The sequence below is a fragment of the Leptidea sinapis genome, chromosome 10 (assembly GCF_905404315.1).
Source record: "Leptidea sinapis chromosome 10, ilLepSina1.1, whole genome shotgun sequence".
NCBI classification, from domain to species: domain Eukaryota; kingdom Metazoa; phylum Arthropoda; class Insecta; order Lepidoptera; family Pieridae; genus Leptidea; species Leptidea sinapis.
In genome coordinates this window covers 11,572,405-11,590,570 of record NC_066274.1, presented here as the reverse complement: position 1 = coordinate 11,590,570, position 18,166 = coordinate 11,572,405, and the positions used below count along the sequence as shown (strand labels likewise).

The 18,166-nt window shown below is 32.7% G+C and overlaps 1 protein-coding gene across 2 annotated transcripts in view; it reads left to right on the top strand.

Moving 5' to 3' along the window:
* The first annotated feature begins 375 nt into the window (after positions 1-375).
* The window catches only part of LOC126966380 (uncharacterized), an 80,968-nt gene continuing 63,177 nt past the window's right edge, over positions 376-18,166 (top strand). The window contains exon 1 of one of the 2 annotated variants that reach the window (XM_050810371.1): positions 376-735. The gene's annotated coding sequence lies outside the window, so the exon portion shown is untranslated. The remainder of the gene's footprint in view (positions 736-18,166) is intronic. The other variant, XM_050810370.1, reaches the window with a different exon arrangement.

Below are 18,166 nucleotides of genomic sequence, written 5' to 3'. Positions count from 1 at the left end.
CTGTAACATCTTATGTATACACATGACTACAAATAAATAATGAAATGAAAATGAAAAAAAGTATGTGGAATTGGCATTTAGCGGTATTCCCGAATGCTGGGTAACCATTGTCATGCCAATATCACACATTTTGGAGTCACGATATTATATTCTGATTCGTGCGGAAAAAGAATGAGATTTGATCGCTATCTAAATCAAAAACAAAGGTGCTGATGAGCAGCGGCGCAGCATTTATTCAGTTAATGTAATATGTATGTGAAAAAAGACTGCAATAGTGAGAAGTAAGCAGAAGCGACGCCATTTGTAATCCCATTAAATACCAGCCGCGCGGGCATGTCTAGGGCTCGCTCGGAGAGTGAGTGACACAGAAATGTGAAACTTTCTTTTATGTAGGAACACGGCGGCGCGGCGTGTCAAGTGCGACAGTGGCAGGTCGAGAGAGAGGCGTGCGGCGTGCGGCAAGCGGCGCGGCCCGGTTGCGACCGGTCGACCCCACCGCGCATGCGCAGCGGCGGCCGCGCACGCTCCGTCACCGCTCAACAACGACCAAGACGTCGCGACGCTCGCTCGCTTCCACAACCGCGGCCGCGCACTCCAACTGATTGGGACCATTCACTATTAACGGAGCTCGAACAACTCCGGCGATGTTATAAGTGCATTCATTGACTAAGTGACCGTTGAACGTGAACCGAACGTGTTTTGCTTGTGACATCTGATTTTAATTTGTTTATTGCAGTAAGTATTTCAGTTAAGAAATTTAAGTTATCGCATATACAATAAATAGGTGTTTGCGGGAAGAGAGTTCAGACGGGAGTAGGTGCAAACGACCCATATGGCTGAAGCGCGGGAGCGGGCGGTCGCGAGCATGCGTGCAATAGTCCTTCTCCCTACTATCCAGGATAACGCGCTCCGCGCTGTGTGGCGAGCCTTAAGCGACCTATATCAATGAGCGCACTCGTCTTGGTGTTTCTTCGTGCGCGCCAATAATTATGTCATTATATATTCTAATTTATATTTTCTTTTATTCCATATTATTGGGAGAGGTTGATACTATGAGAGAGTTGATATATTGTAATGTTTCGTTTCCTGTTTACATTTATTATAAACCATAATTTATTTGTTTTTGAGATAAGTATTTTAAGATACGATTACTAGTTAAAGCGAATTAATTGACTTTTATATCTACTTCATGAAATTTGTTTCGTTCGATAGAAAGTCATTTAGTTTACATTTATGTACTATCTGAATTGTTTATTCTTCATTAAATCATAACATCGGAATTAAAATGTCTCAGTAAGACTTTTTTAAATATATTATTTTTAAATCAATCAAAATATATTTTGAACAAATAATTTTTGATAATCTGTTGTGTGTTTACAATATATATGTACATAAGTAACGATGTAATTCAACAGATGTGTCACAAATTTAATACTCTGAGATGAAATCATCAGTCATTTGTATTCTAATAATGACACAACCGCTACGTTTATGTCATTTTTATCATAATATTTATGATGCTAATAGGATCTGGTATAACGATTTACTGTTTTATCACACGACTACAGTACGAGGTTAATTCGTGCTAAACCTGTTACTCGTTGCATTTTGTAGAATATCTTAATAGATATAAATCCAGTGTCCTGATGTTTGTTTCCAGTGAACTCCAAAACTAATGAACGTATTTTAATGGATATTAATTACTTCACGGATAAAACTGACACGTTTAGTCCAACTTGAGAGAAAGGATAGTTTTAATTTCGATTTGGGATTGATAATTATTTTTATTCCCAATATTTGTTTTGTATGGACATATTTTCTATGAGAGAATTTATTGACGCACGGTTTGACAATTCTGCTGTGAAACAATTTCATTATAATAACAGGCAGAGCTTATTTTACGAAATAATTCTAGATGAATGAAATGTTATTGACAAATTCGTAAAAAAACAGTATTTTATTTATTATGTAAAGAACAACGTCTGTCGGGTCAGCTAGTGTTAAATATATTTTTATTTTGTCATAGCGCTGTCTATAGAACTAAGTTTATTTGTCTTTAACGCTTTCACGACTTTTCTACATAACCGAATTTCATCATGATATTTTTCACATACATTGTCAAGGGTACAGAAAAGGATATAAAATTTTATATTCACATTTTTAAGGTTTCGTTAGCGTAATACTTACGTAGTTTAACATCGACGAGTACGGTTATAGTAGTGGATAATGTTAGGTGAAATTTTTAATTTACTTTGATGACTATTTAAGCTTTCTTAATGATACCACTGATTGAGAATTGAGCGACCGCCCACAGGCTATTAAATAAAAAAAAATAGGTATTGTACGATTTTACATTGTAACCATGTTTTTATATAAAAAAAGAAGCCCGCTGAGGTTGTTGCGCCCGGTTTCTTGGGTTCAGACCATTCCAAAATTCCTTTTGCAATGGGTGATAGCTTTTGACTTTCAATAAAATATTTCAATATTAATAGGGTTGCGAAAAATATTTAATTACATATTTATTTATTTGCCTTGTTTATGAGTTCGCTTTTATTTTATTGTATTATTATAATGCTCTATTAGTGAAAGTAAAGACAGACGCTGAAGTCTCTATTTTACGGATTTAAATGTTAGAATCTCAACAGCCAATTGTTATGGATGCCATGAAAAGATATCTATTTTTGTATGGGAAAGAGGCAGGTAGGGTTGCCAGCTCTGCTATATAAATTATTATCTTACTATTTAAGGTGTCTACATACTATTATTATAAAAATATGATACGTAAACTTCTATATTTTATCAGCTATCGAGTGCAAATTGCTGTGATGAACAAATTGGGAAGATGAACTGATAAAAGCAGAGTTAGTGGTGTTTTGTTATTTAAAATTAGATTGTAATGATAGTTACGAAGGGTTGCTTTAAAATAAAAACCCAACTATAAATGCTCAAAGCAGTAAAAATATTCATAGAAATGATTTAAAAATATATTATCTTAATAAGATCCCTGTCTACTATATTTTTAAGAGTACTGAATTATTCGAAGTAAATCCATCGAACAGCATTATATTACAAATATTGCTTAGTAGATAAAATTAATTATTTATAACCATTTGTTGCCTTTAGTAAGGCAGTACGCGTGTAACCATTGATCGGGCTGGTCCCAGTTACCATTAACCATTCGTCTATAACCATTACAGGACCGGTCCGAGTAACCATTTTAACCAATTAATAGTAGAGATCCGCGTACTCAGAAGTAGAAACATTAATTAAAGTTATTTAACGTTTCATATATTAATTTAGTACCATAAGTAAATAAATATTTTAACCATAAAAAACAATATATATCTACCCCTAAGTGCACCCCTTTTCATGGTCCTTCGAGCCGGATATGAAACTATTGAATTATTTGTGCTTGCATTAAACTGGGTTTTGTATTAGCTTATCAAATATTGCACCCGACAAACTTTACATACATATATCACATAACTAATGTTTAAAATTATGAGTATTGAATAGGTATATAGCAAATATACGTTCCGGAAGACGTAGTGTTGGTAAACCCCCCGCAAGTAGGACCGACGATCTGGTCAAGATCGCCGGAATACGTTAGATGAGGGCAGCGCAGGACCGGTCGTCGTGTAGATCTTTGGGGGAGGCCTTCGACCAGCAGTGGACGTCTTCCGGCTGAAATGATGATCATGATAAGTATTTATGTATCTTTATAAATTATGGAAAAGTTATTCCCGCATAATGTGTTCTTTATTTTATGTGGTAGTTTGTTTTGCTTGTGTCAATATTACTGGGTTAATTATAAGAGTGTGTTTAATATTTTAATACGTATATAATTAAAAATTTCCGTTATTTTTATATTCTTTAATAAACGATCTAGCTGCCTCATCAGCCTAGTGATTCGAATTGTGAAATCCAACAGTATGATAGGAGAGTGTTGGTACTTTGAGCATAATTAGCGAAATTTTACAAAAAAGGGACGCAGGTATTATTAATGTGTCAATAATCATCTTGTAGACAACTCTATGACATATTTTGCATGTCAATTGACGAACATTTTTTTTTAATGGAATAGGAGGACAAACAAGCGTACGGGTCAACTGTTGTTAAGTGATCACCGCCGCCCACAATCTCTTGCAACACCAGCGGAATCACAGGAGCGTTGCCGGCCTTTAAGGAAGGTGTACGCGCTTTTTTGAAGGTACCCATGTCGTATCGTCCCGGAAACACCGCACAAGGAAGTTCATTCCACAGCTTTGTAGTACGAGGAAGAAAGGCTCCTTGAAAACCGCACTGTGGAGGACCGCCACAGATCCAGATGGTGAAGATGATATCCTAACTTGCGGCTTATTAATAGTATTATGTTAACATCTTAAGTACAATGTTTCTTGCAAAAAAAATAATTAATTTTAAAATTAATAATTAATTAACACAATTTTAACAAAACTCTTTTTGCTAGCTTTGCTTTTTGACTCTTTTATGACTCAATTAGCTTTTTAGGATGATTATGATTTCACATCATCCCGGATATTAAAACGTGGTATTATGATGATGATGCATTCAATAACAGACACAATGAAAACATAAACAATAATAATTAATGAATGTATTGTTATTTATTAACATCGAGTAAGTACTGACGTACAAACATTAAGAATTAAACAATGTCCTACGTTCTTGGGGATTTCATTAGTTTTGAGCTTAGATCATTTATGCGTCTAGATAGACCGTGACAGCTGTGAAAATGTCGAAAAAAATTCAGGTTAACAGTTAACCTCTATTTTGAATAATGCACGCACACTAACACAAAGTGAGATACAAATCGCGAGTGTAAGACGTACGCACGCATTGTTACGTTGTCACGCACACTAATAAAACACCTGGCCTGTTTTCATCGGTTGTCTAGCAGCAAGGCTCTATCTAGACGTATAAATTATGTAAGGTCTTGAGTTATCAGCCCTTATTAAAACATTGACGACCCCTATATCCCAGTGGTTAGTGACCCTGCGTCCTGAGCTAGAGGTCCCGGGTTTGAGTGGTAGGTGCAAACATTTATTTGATGAATATGAATGTTTATTTCCGAGTCATGGATATATTGTAAAAAATATATCGTTGTCTTGTACCCATTGTAGGTACAGGCTATGCCTAGTATTTGGCAATTTACGGTGATATTACAAAAACATAAATTAAACATGGTTTAGACACGTCTTTTGTTAAACAGTGACCTAACTATAATAAGGTCTAAAATGGAGATTATCTTTTTCTATTACAAAGCAGTGTTTATCTCGTGCTTAACTAAAACATCGCTAAGCACAACATTGTACAGGAACAATAATTATTATTAAAGGAACGGAACGCAATTTTTGACAGCTGTCATCTATCTGTCATCATATAATCAAAATCTTCCATATAAATATTATCTATCCGTTAGACACACCTTAGACAAGCTTCGTCTCGTGTTTAAATGTAAGCAATGTCTAAAACTTGAACGCTAAACAAAAGAGATACACAGATTTGTAATGTAACTTTTTTAAAACAAGTGTTCAACACATGTTTAACTTTTTTGTAATAACACAGTTAATAACTCAATGGATACCTATAGCATGTTTAAGTACAAAATTATTGAAATTAACAATTCTTTGGAACTTAGAAGAAAATTCAAAAATTCTTTATATCCATTAGTTTATGGAAATTGATTATTACCTAAAGTATAAAGTAACATTTAAACGAAAACTATTGAATGTTGGTTTTTTAGTTTGTTACATACTATTTACTATATCTGTTAAGATATATTCCATTCACTTAAGTGCTGGAAAAAGAATAATATTTATTTTATTAAATCAGCTGTTAGAAAAAATATAATTGAACAGTAATTATATGTATATATATTTTCTGACCACTGATTTAACAACAATTATATATTTTTAATATTTATACAGCTAATATGTTTTTCTAACAGCTGATTTAAAAAGAAATCTTTTTCCAGCATTAAAGTGATTAAATATATCCATGATATAACAGATATAGTAAACAGTAGGTAAATGGGTCAAGCTGACCTAAGCCAGTAACCCACAAACGCATTCCTAACTCCTATATGTACTTTAGAAAATAATTATTAATATACATATTCTAATTCTATAATTTGATGATTCTATAAATGGTCCCTCCACTAATCCACGACGAATCCCTCAACTATCAAAAGTTTTATAGAATATTACTAGCCGATCCCGCCCGCTTTGCTGAGCGAAATTTCAAAAGGAATTAAATAAATTGACGTTGGAATTCGAAAAATAAGTAGCCATAAACTATCTAGGATAAATTTCGTATCGAATGGTGGTAGTTTCATGTAGATACGATCAGTGGCTTAGGCGTGAAAGAGCCTCAAACAAAGACCATTTTCATTATATACATCCCAAATTTATGGGACATGAAGTGAAAGTACCTTAAATATCGTAGATAGGGTATTTTACTCAAAGAAGACTTTATGTTATTTTTAAAAGTTAGTAATTCTGCATTCAATGATTTTCTAAAAATTACTTGCCTCATCTGGGACTCAAATCGACTTAAGTGTAAACACCCCTACTTTTATGATGCCAATCGAAAGAATGTCCAAAAACTAATAACTTCTTCTTAAGTAGCCTAGTATTTTAAAAGAAAGGAGCAACGTTAAATGTTTGAGTCGAATTTCAATAAAGTTATTTATTGCCGACGATGACATTCGAAAAGTGGAGATATTATCATTCCATAGATAGCATTGTTTATTCGTAAATAAGTACCTACTTCGTAATTGAAATACTAAAGTATTTAAATTTATAGCATAGTTTTCTTTTAGTTTAAAAGTGATACGAGAACCTGGGCGAGTTACAAACAGAATTGTGCCATATCATATCGAGTATTCACCATAAAATCATAAGAAAATCAAAAGGCAGCGGACTCATTAAAAGATTGGCGATTTTCGTAAGACAGGAGGGATCACATTTTGACCATTTCATTAATTAATTTACAAAAAAATACACACTTAATTGACTACTTTCTCATATCTACATATCATAAAAGTAGGGGTGTTTTTCACATTTGAGTCGGTTCGATTCCAAGACGAGGCAAGTTAGTTTTAGAAAACTTTGAATGAAGCATTACTAACTTTTAAAAATAACACAAAGTCTCCTTTCAGTAAAATACCCTATCTACGATATTTAAAGTACTTTTCCTTCATGTCCCATAACTTTGGGACACCTTGTATATATATTGAAGGTAAATATTTAATTATATGAGTTGAAAAATATTGAGTGAATCTGTTAATAAAGAAACACGAGATATTATTTGTAGAGTCATTTATAATCTAGGATAAGGTTATTCGTATTTGGATGCGGTATAAAGTTATAACGAATTTATGAGTTCCAGTATCCAATTAATAAGTAATAAACAGTTATTCGATAATTAATAACTGGCATATGTTTTATACGTATCTAGAAGATAGTAATGTAATGAATAGTAAATTATGTTTTGTATTTTTAGAAAATTGGATAATTATTCTCTGAATCCTCCTGTTTTTTTTTCTAGACAACACAGATCTTTCAAAATGTTTTGATAATAGGTACACGGAATTAGTGAAACGGTTAATTTTTCAAAAACTATCAAAGTCAAATATCTCTCAGGTCAGGTTAGTGAAATGACAGTTATGAATGTCAAAAGCTGTACATTTCATCATATACCAAAAAGAAAGAGATTTTAATGAGAACAAGATGTGATAAGCAACTCTCAAGCCTCTGTCCTACAAATAATTTGAATCACAGTCTATAAAAGTGATTCACCGTAAATAATCAAATCGAAACTTACACGATGAAACCTTTAAAAATAAATGTAAATTAATCCACAATAAAATTATTGTTCGAGCAATACATTAACACTTATGTAAATCTACATTGTCATAAATTAGTTTGGTGTAATTATTAACATACTACAAATTTGTTCAACTCTAAACAAAAAGTGAAAAAACTAATGTTGTAACTGTTGATGCGAAAATGGCATATAATGTATGTTATATAATTTGTTTTAACTGTTAACTATAATCTTTAACGGTCTTACAAATAAACTTGGTCTAAAGTTATAACTGATGATAAACAAAGAAAATGCAAAATGTTTACAATATCGTTGACAACACTGTCAATACAATGATAATTCTGAAGTTTTTCGAATGACAAGCTGCCTTGCTAATAAACGCGGGAAACGTTATACGTCCGAACAAACCATTCGTAGGCAAAATGTCTATTTGTAAACATATTACATATTCTTGGTTTATGCTTAGTTATAACTATATGGCAATATTATTTGTAAGGCTGTTAGACGCACTTTTATTCATTTTTATATTAAGTTATTTCTTTTAGAATTAAAATAAAATGTGATAATTTGTAGCCTTCTAAAAAATTAAATTACTTAAGTTGATTACATAACCATTATTTTTATTTAGTTATATGATTTTGGATTTAAATTTTACTGCCTAACCAAACTGAGTGATGTGTAAATCTATTATAGTAATATGTATCAGTGTTTGTTCCTTTATAAAGTAAGACTCATTAATTGTTAAATATAACACGATGTTGATGTTACGTATAAAAAAAATAAACATATTAAAGAGCATCTGAAACCTTATAAATTATCATCTCAAATTGTGGCGGCACGTAAAAAGATTTCGTTATTAAGTTTTGAAATAGATTTGTTCGACTTACCGAGTCGTGATAGGATAATAACCTTTCTGAGCTTGGCTTGGCTTGGCGACGTGGCCGAAGCGAATCTCTGATGTCATGCGAAACACGCCCACACCTCTCGCTATGTGGCCATTCGCGGTTCTGACCTCCGCTTTGTTTAGAATACGATATTTTATAAAAATATTATATATTACTAGTTGACCAGGCAAACTTTGTATTGCCATATAAAGTAATAAAAAAAAATCAATTATAAAATTTTCTGCGGTATAAAAAATAGATGACGACCGATTCTCACACCTACCAAATATATCGTACATAAAATTTATCGGACTACAATAATTATTATATTTAATTGTCATCTTGCAACTCTATTGCGTATCTGAGGATGGAATAGAACAAATAATATTATTATAATCGCGATACAACATACGTAGACGGGTGAAAATTTGAAGTTGTATGTATTTTCTAATGCTGAGTCATAAAAAAATAAGTATAAAATAATTAAAAAAAAAACATTTTGACAAAATAGATGTTGGCATCGGCCAACTGAGAATCGTCTCAGACCTACCTGATATACACACAAATTTTCAAACAAATTTGTTTTGCTGATTTGGAGGAGCCTGGTAACAAACACCGGGACACGAGAATTTTATATATTAGATATAACATAATAAACAAGACATTCTTTAACGCTTGTACTGGTTCTATACTGCTCTTACGGAGGAGACTTGAAGATAAATTTTTCAATAATTTGTTTTATGTTTTGCAATTTCATCTGTGTGGCCTTATAATTAATTTTATTTGTTAACCTAAAAAACTAAGCACATATAAAATAAATGTCAAGCTTACTACGAAACATCACTCAAAATCGCATCCAAATCGGTCCAAAAGTTTCATCTCAAAATATCTTTACGAAGTAAAGACACCCCGCGAGCGCTATCGCACAACGTCCTATCCGAATCCGATGCATACCCGTGAAAATGCGATCCGGAGTAGTCAAAGAACTATTTCTATGGTTTAGTTTATGCACTAGATCCGGCTTCCGTCATCCGATTTCATTCCGTCACCCACTAGAAATAGTTCTACTACACCGGACCGTGTTTGCACGGGTACGGATCGAATTCGAATCGGATGTTACATTAATGCATAAAATGTACAAGATAATAGTATTCAACTTTAATCAACATCAAATTATTTCAATATTTGAGTACTACTCATTCATCTCTTATTATTCTATCCATTGATTTATTATCCTTTTGACAGGATGTCGCCTTGAATGGATAACGATGAAAACAAATGAGATGATAATGTAGCTATATTTGATTAAGTTTGATTTAAATCTATGGCACAGTTATAATACTATTAATCCGCTCCGTCTTCACTCGTTTCTTCAACTTCACTCTTAAGTGCTGCTTGTTTTTAGTAAAGTATTTGAAAAAATTTAAACACTTTGATGCCTTAACTACTAACAGATCAACATTAAATTTGCACATACGTTGTTAAGGAACCGTAAAGGTTATGGGGTATTTAATTCAGAAAGTTTTGAAGTGCCATACAATCGAATTTGCGGACAGAAGCTAGTAAAAAATAAAAATAAAATATAATATTATGTGAAGCCAAGCTTAAACAAACAACTCATTTGGTTGTATTCTATTCACCAAAGCCTCTGTTCTTTTTTCTGTATTCAAAGCACAATGATTCAAGTTATTTGTGTCAGTATGCTGGTTTGACACATCGCACGAAGCTCTGCCCATTTCTATAAGTACCCCAAACAACATGTTATCGTATGTTTAATTTCATTATGTTCGGTTTCATAAATCGAAAAATACAAAATACGTAAAATCGTAATTTTATATTTTAATATTGGTATGTACTATAAAATGTACTTGACGGGGCAATGCCGGTCGTATAGTGAAGACCTTCATGGTTGTCCATTGTTGTGGACGTTTTTAACACATAGATACACGGACACATAATCAGCAAGAAATTCGCTTCACAAAGCTTATACTTCACAGTTATAATATATTACGTGATAAGAACGTAGTGTTCGAGGCATGCGTGAGAGACAACCACTTCGATCGATGGTTCTTCCCTCACTGCCTGTTCGGCGCTCGCCCAGCGCACGCTCTCGCCCATACTAGCACCGCATATACGCTTATACAAATACCAAATCACTTTGGTACTCGTTTCTTCTGCTCGATGTTCTTGACTATCATATAATATTAATATAATGATATTATATATTCAAAAAGATTCAACAGACTTGAAATAATTACCCAATTAAATAAAGAAAAGCCTCTTTAGAGCAACTATTATTTTCTCATAAGATTTAACAATAAAATGTACGGAGTAATTCACCGGAGATAACTCGACAGTCGGCTTGTTACTATATCTGAGAGTATTCAACCATCAGGAGACGCCATGTAATTATATATGATGTAACAAATAACCAATTGGGTCACTATATAAAATTTAATTGTGTAGTAAAAATTAAAAAGAAACACGGAGTGGAAGTTAGTTAGTTAGTTATGTTTGCAGATCAGTTTTACCTCAAATATCACCAAAAGATCTGTCACATGCATCATACAAATAATATTTAAGCATCTATACTTATACAATGTGTCCCGGCATATAGTAATAAAACTTAAGGAGTACTAAATTTAAACTATTTCATCGAAGAAAATACCCCATATAGGGGTTCAATTCCAAATCCCTACCAGTCAGCAGCTACCTTTTATTTTTGTCTTAATAAAATTCACCTTAGTTTGTAAAACAACGGTGGTTTAAGTTCTACGTAATGTAGGGAGTCAACATTGGTCTTATTTTAAAGGCAAAGGTGTAGAGTAACTAATATTAAAAAAAAGGCAAATACCGTTTTTTTTATTGCCGAAGGGAGAAAGTTTATTTGTAACAGTATTTTAGCACATCTGGGCTCTTTATTTTAAAATTGTGCGAAAACTACATAACCCTTCTTTTTTTTTTACTAATTTCACAATAATATTTGAGTAGCTGAGAACTTTGTGAAAATATTAAGATAAAAATGTTATGCAAGTGAAACTATTTTTATAAAATAACATATTAATATCAGCATAATGGACGCAACCAAAAATATCAGCATATAAAATCCAAATGTATCTAAATTATGCTTTACTTATTCATAAAAAAAAACTGCGTGAGATTTTGAACCCACGCTCGGGAGCCAGAGCTTAAATCTGGCGCCTTAGATTACTTGGCATACCTGATTCGAAAGCGAATATTGAAATTAACGATTAAAGTGATTTTCGAAAATTTGTGTAGTAAAAGTTTCATTTTTAAACCTTTGAAATTCTAAAGAAAAACCGAGTTATTCGCGGGTGACATACAAGGACCAGTTAAGTTTATGGGTAGATGGTAGGCTAGATTATGGTTACCACAACGGTGCCTATTTCTGCCGTGAAGCAGTAATGTGTAAACATTTCCGTGTTTCGGTCTGAGGGCGCCGTAGCTAGTGAAATTACTGGGCAATTAAGACTTCACATCTTATGTCTCAAGGTGACGAGAGCAATTGTATTGCCGTTGAGAATTTTTGGGGTTTTCAAGAACCCTGAGCGGCACTGCATTGTAATGGGCAAGGCGTATAAGCAGAACGTCCTGCTTGTCCCGTCCCCTAGTTTCATATAAAAAAAAGGAGACAGGTATGAGCCAATTGTTTTAAGTACAGATTGCTTGTAAATACAAATGATTTAAGTTTTCTTTAATGTTAATTCCGCCAATATTTGTTTTTAAAACAATTCGACACGTGTTTCGCTCCTACACGAGGCATCCTCAGGACGTGTTGTCGAGACACGTGTCGAATTGTTTTAAAAACAAATATTGGCGGGATTAACACTAAAGAAAACTTAAATCATTTGTATAATTATGGATTTCCGCAAACTAACGCCTAATTCAATAAATTTTGCTTGTAAATGCCGATTCCGGTCTGTTAAATGCTCTCAGACATTATTAGATTTCTACTAACGAAGTAGCGACATAGCGAAGGCAACTGACTTGCCGAACTGCTATGTAAATGTCGCGTGCCTTTGGAGTCACAGGTTCGAAAGCTAAATCAATAAATTGCAAAACTCCAACAATTATTATATTTTACATAATAAACATCCGTTATGTTGTTATGTTTTATTGTTATGTTGTATCGATTTCTTCCGATGTTTGTTTGAGCTTAAAACTAAAAGTTTTCTCATTTTTTATTATTATTATTTTTTTATTAGCTTCACCTGTATGTGTGTTTGTTTGTAACCGACTCATTTGGGCGCCATTTTGACCCACTTTAAACAGCCAGATTTCGTTCAAATTTCGTAGACTTATCGAGGACCGATGACAATACATTAATTTGATAGAATTATTACATTGTTCAATTTGCAAATAAGATTTTTGTTAATTTATATAATTTTCAACCAACCTCTATAAAGGCATTGATGTTTATTTTAAATTTCAAAGTAAATTTGCTATTTTTTAGTTCGGTTTTCTATAAAAAGCTTGTTTTTTAGTTTTTTTAACAACTATTTATTTCTTGAACGATTTTAAAGGAAACACTGCGTTATTTACCGTATGTATGCATAAATTGTATTATTCTTATTTAATTTTTATATAATAAAAATAATAAATTTACTTAACATTAGATTCTCAGTCAAAAAACCTTTTTGCTGTTTTTGATTGCAATTAAACTAACTTCACATCTTACAGAATTGTTAAAATTCTATTGTAGTTATAGTATACTGGGTTCCCGATTATAGACTTACGACTAACAAAAACTATTAATTTAAAACTTATTTGTAACAGACAACTACTTGTCTAATAATTTACTTAAATCCCAAAAGCTACAGAAGACAATCCCACAGAGAACAACCAATTTAGTTTTCTCGTAGGGAATTTATTAATAACATAAAATTGGTAGTCTATTATGGGGAACCCAGTATATATAAGTAAAAATACTGTAGCTTTGCAAATCGTCTGTGTGCATGCATATCTTATATATAAAATTCTCGTGTCACAATATTAGTTACCTTCCTCCTCCGAAACGGCTTTACTGATTTTTACCAAATTTTATATGCATATTCAGTAGGTCTGAGAATCAGCTACTATCTATTTTTCATCCCTCTAAATGTTAAGGGTGGTCCACACCTAAATTTTTGTTTTATTTTTTTGGACGTAACTATTTTTTTTATGATACAACATTAAAAAATAGATACAACCCTAAATTTAAAAACCCTCTACGATCAACCCCTATTTTTGTATCGCGATTTTATATTATTCTGTTCCATCCACAAATCCGCTATAGGATTGCAAGATGGCAATGTTTGATCCATTATATTATCCTTACAATATTGTTTATATTAGTAGAACGATAAATTTGGTAGGTCTGAGAATCGGTTGCATCTTCTTTTTACATCCCAAAAATTTTTTATTACTTTATATGGCAATACAAGGTTTGCTGGGTCAGCTAGTACATATCTATAATACTCCTTTTTATCAAACTTTTTCAAAATCATCCAATTGCATACATCGTTTACTTAGCCACGGAATAAGTACTAAACCACCAGCTGTCGATAGAATATAGATATTGTCATTTGCGAAATCATTCAATTATCTGCAAAAACAAATTCAATTCGCAACTAGTTTTCTATTTAAGTTGCCGCTATGCGTTTTGTAATACGATGTTCGCTATTTATTAGGAAAGTGTGAGTATTGCGCTATGTTGCAGTAAGGCAACGCTTGCATAAAGAAACGGAGATATTAATCAAAGTGGTTAATAGCGTGTTCTTGATACTTTGTACTTCTTTGTGTTTTGGACTTTTTACTTGGATTTTGTGTATTTTTTCATATCTGTAATTGTAGACACTTAATAGTAATATAGATGATTCCTGTGATTTCATTTGATTGGCAAATTGAAATTTGGTTGAATTTCTATTGAAGGCTTCGTTATGCTCGTTTGTATGGGCGTCGTGAGGCGGGTCGTTCCCTTCCTTAATCATGCATTATGTATAAGCGATGTTTGGGATGACTGGTAAATCTTGTCCTCGCAAATTCTGCTTTTGTTGGTAATAAGAAGTCGAAACGATCGAGTATTTGTGTTCTTTTTTAATGAAAATAAGGAGCTAGGCGAGCAGGACGCTCAGCTGATAGTAATTGATATGCCTTTCCCATTACAAGGCAGTGCCGCTCAGGATTCTTGAAAAACCCTTAAAAATTCTGAGCGGCACTACAACTCGTCATCTTGAGACGTAAGATGTTAGCGCCCATCAGTCCGAAACACAGTAATGTTTACACATGTCTGCTTCACGGCAGAAGTAGGCGCCGTGACGTCAGATTTCTGCATTGTATACTTAAATATTATTTTGTTAAATGCTTAAACTGTAAATGATATTTCAAAAGAGTGCCAATGAGATTTTTTGAACCCTTTTCACATTAAAACTCAACTTGTCTCAAGTGGTAAATTTTATTATAAAAGGTAGGTATGTACTCTGAGATTATTTTATAATTTTTATTTATTTACACACAATAAGATGGTTTACGATTTTATTATAATCTAAGTACATACATAAAGGCTCCCCCACACAGCCACGTTATCATAGGTCGATAATATCGCCTGCGTTATTGCGATAAAGCGTCCCGATTCCTTGAACACAGCTGCGTTTTTATCGTCCCATATTTCTTACGAGAGAGTGCCGCGCCGGCACTATACCATCTCATCAGGTCTATAACCAAAATCGACTTGCGGTCCGAAACGAAAGAACGACGAACTTCGAATTAAATCCTATTACGAAAGTACTTCGTATCCGAATAGTGCGGACAGATTTCGTTTCGGAACCATAGACACAAGTGAATTTGGGAATAAAGTAAACGAAAGACAAAATGTCTAATCGCAAACTTCGTTGCGATCTTTGGATCTGAAACACTTTCGTAATAAAAAAAAGTAAATCCGTGAACCGAAACTTCGAATTTCGATTTTCTAATAGGGCTGCAGATCTCAGGTATGCAAAAAAGTCAACGCAGCGCATGCACATGCAAGCAGGACTCCAACAAGTCAGTGCTTATTTATATCGTACAGATATCATAATAACGCATGCGATATCATCGACCTATAATAACGGGCCTGTGTGGGGGAGCCTTAAACCCATTCGCGTTTACTGCAATCGTCGATCGTTATAAATAACTAGCTGACCTGGCAAACGTTGTGTTGCCATATAATTTATATATGTAAACCTTCCTTGAGCTTCAACGAATCTATTACAAAAGATTTCATTGAGATCGGTCGAATATTTAAGGAGTTATTAGGGAACATACAAACATACATTATCTTTTATATACAAACTATCTGACCTGGCAAACGTTGTTTTGCCATATAAATTATAAATGTAAACCTTCCTTGAGCTTCATCGAATCTATTACAAAAGATTTCATTGAGATCAGTCGAATAGTTTAGGAGTTATCAGGGAACATACAAACATACACTACAATATGACTTCAAATCAAATCAAATCATCTTTATTTGCAAGATAAGGTAATAATAAGATGTTGTTGGCTTATAATTAACAGATGCTCTTATCCTAACCCATAAGGCATGCAAACTTATAGTGGAATACATAGTCAGTTCACGTTTTAATTTCTGTAACAATTATAATACTTAAATATATATTTATTATTATACCTTTACAAACTTATTATATTATATATGAACTGTCAATCCCTTCCTTTCCTTCCATTTACGTTTGTGTAATATTATTCTTTGTTGAGGGTAAGATGGTTTAGTTACGACAAATACAGGTTTGTGTTTCAAACTGATGAAATTCACTATCTTATTATTTGTACTGTTACTATCAAGAAAATACATTTTTTTTTATTTACCTTTTATTTTTTTTATTGTTATGTCTTCTTATAGATGTATGTCTCATCATTTTCATAACGCGCTTAATGAAGCATAACTTCAAAAATATTCCGATCCGAAAGTGGCGGAGATATGAGTTAAAAAACATTCCAAACGAGAACTTTCTCCTATTTTTGTAGTCTAGTTTGAAAACACATGATTCATGTTACATTACATAGTACACCTCTTGTCAAATTATGTATATTTATCATCACACTAATTATGAAGTTCTTGTAACAATCTTAACCTTGATTTAACCATCTGAGCCTCTTTAGCCTACTTACTCAGCCACTGTGAAACTATCATATTCTCATCTGAACAATACAAACACCAAACATAACAAATTATGAATATTTATGATTCAATGAACGACCATACTCAGTTGTATAGACCTTCATTTATATTGAACTTGATCATTAACGGCCGTTCCCAATATTCAGTCTATCTCTTACTTGAGATAAAAATCGTAACTATCGTTGACTTTTCTGTCCCAAGAAACTTATCGACGGTTCTATCGCTGGTAAGAAGCTTACCAGCGATTTAATTAATTTAATATAAATGTTTACATGGAACTTAAGCCAGAAAAAAAATTTCTGTTCGCGTTATCTTTTTCGAATTTTCAGACACATTACTCATATAGACAATAACTCAGGCTATTTTACACGCTTTTTATTTTTATTTTTATTTATTTAGCTTTACCTGTATGTATATTTGTTTGTTTGTAATCGACTCATTCAGGTGCGATTTTGACCCACTTTAAACCGCCACATTTCGTTCAAACTTCTTAGATTTATCGAGGACCGATGACAATACATTAATTTGATAAAATGATGACATTTTTCAATTTGTAAAACAAGATTTTTTGGTAATTTATATAATTCTAAATCTATCGTTGATAAGCCGCGAAATGATACTAATTTTAAATTTCAACCATTATCTTTAGCTTTAAATTTCGAATACCAAACAGAATTTTGTGCGTTTTATCTTCTTTTTTAGTTCTTTTTAAAACTAATTTGTTTAAATTATATAGTATTATTTAATTCATAAATTCAGATAATGATTCCGCGCAAGATAATATAGTAAACTCTCTACATTGTGATCAAGATACGAATCATTTGTCAGATTGTCATGTGAATGAAGTTTATGCAGGCGGTCGCGTGACATCTAATCCCTAATAATATACTTAAAAAAATCATATTAAAATAAGCCTTGATAAAGGTTTCTTTTCTGTTGCTGTAGTCTGCAGCACATGACGTTTTATATTGTTTGTTACCGATTAAAATGAAACAAATACAAAATGTAACTGAGGCCTTATCATCCAAGACATCAAACCAGTTTAGCCGTTTCTGAGATTAACGTACACACATAAACATACAAATAGACATGAAGACAAAAGATCTGAAACTTTTCAGCTTAGTTAAATAAAGGTCTTGATTATTTGATCAATTTGCTAACTTTTTTTTACAAATATAATAGAAGTGATGCAATTCGCGTATATCGGTTTCTATATATTTCTTTTATGACATCAAATACGTAATTAGTCATACGACTA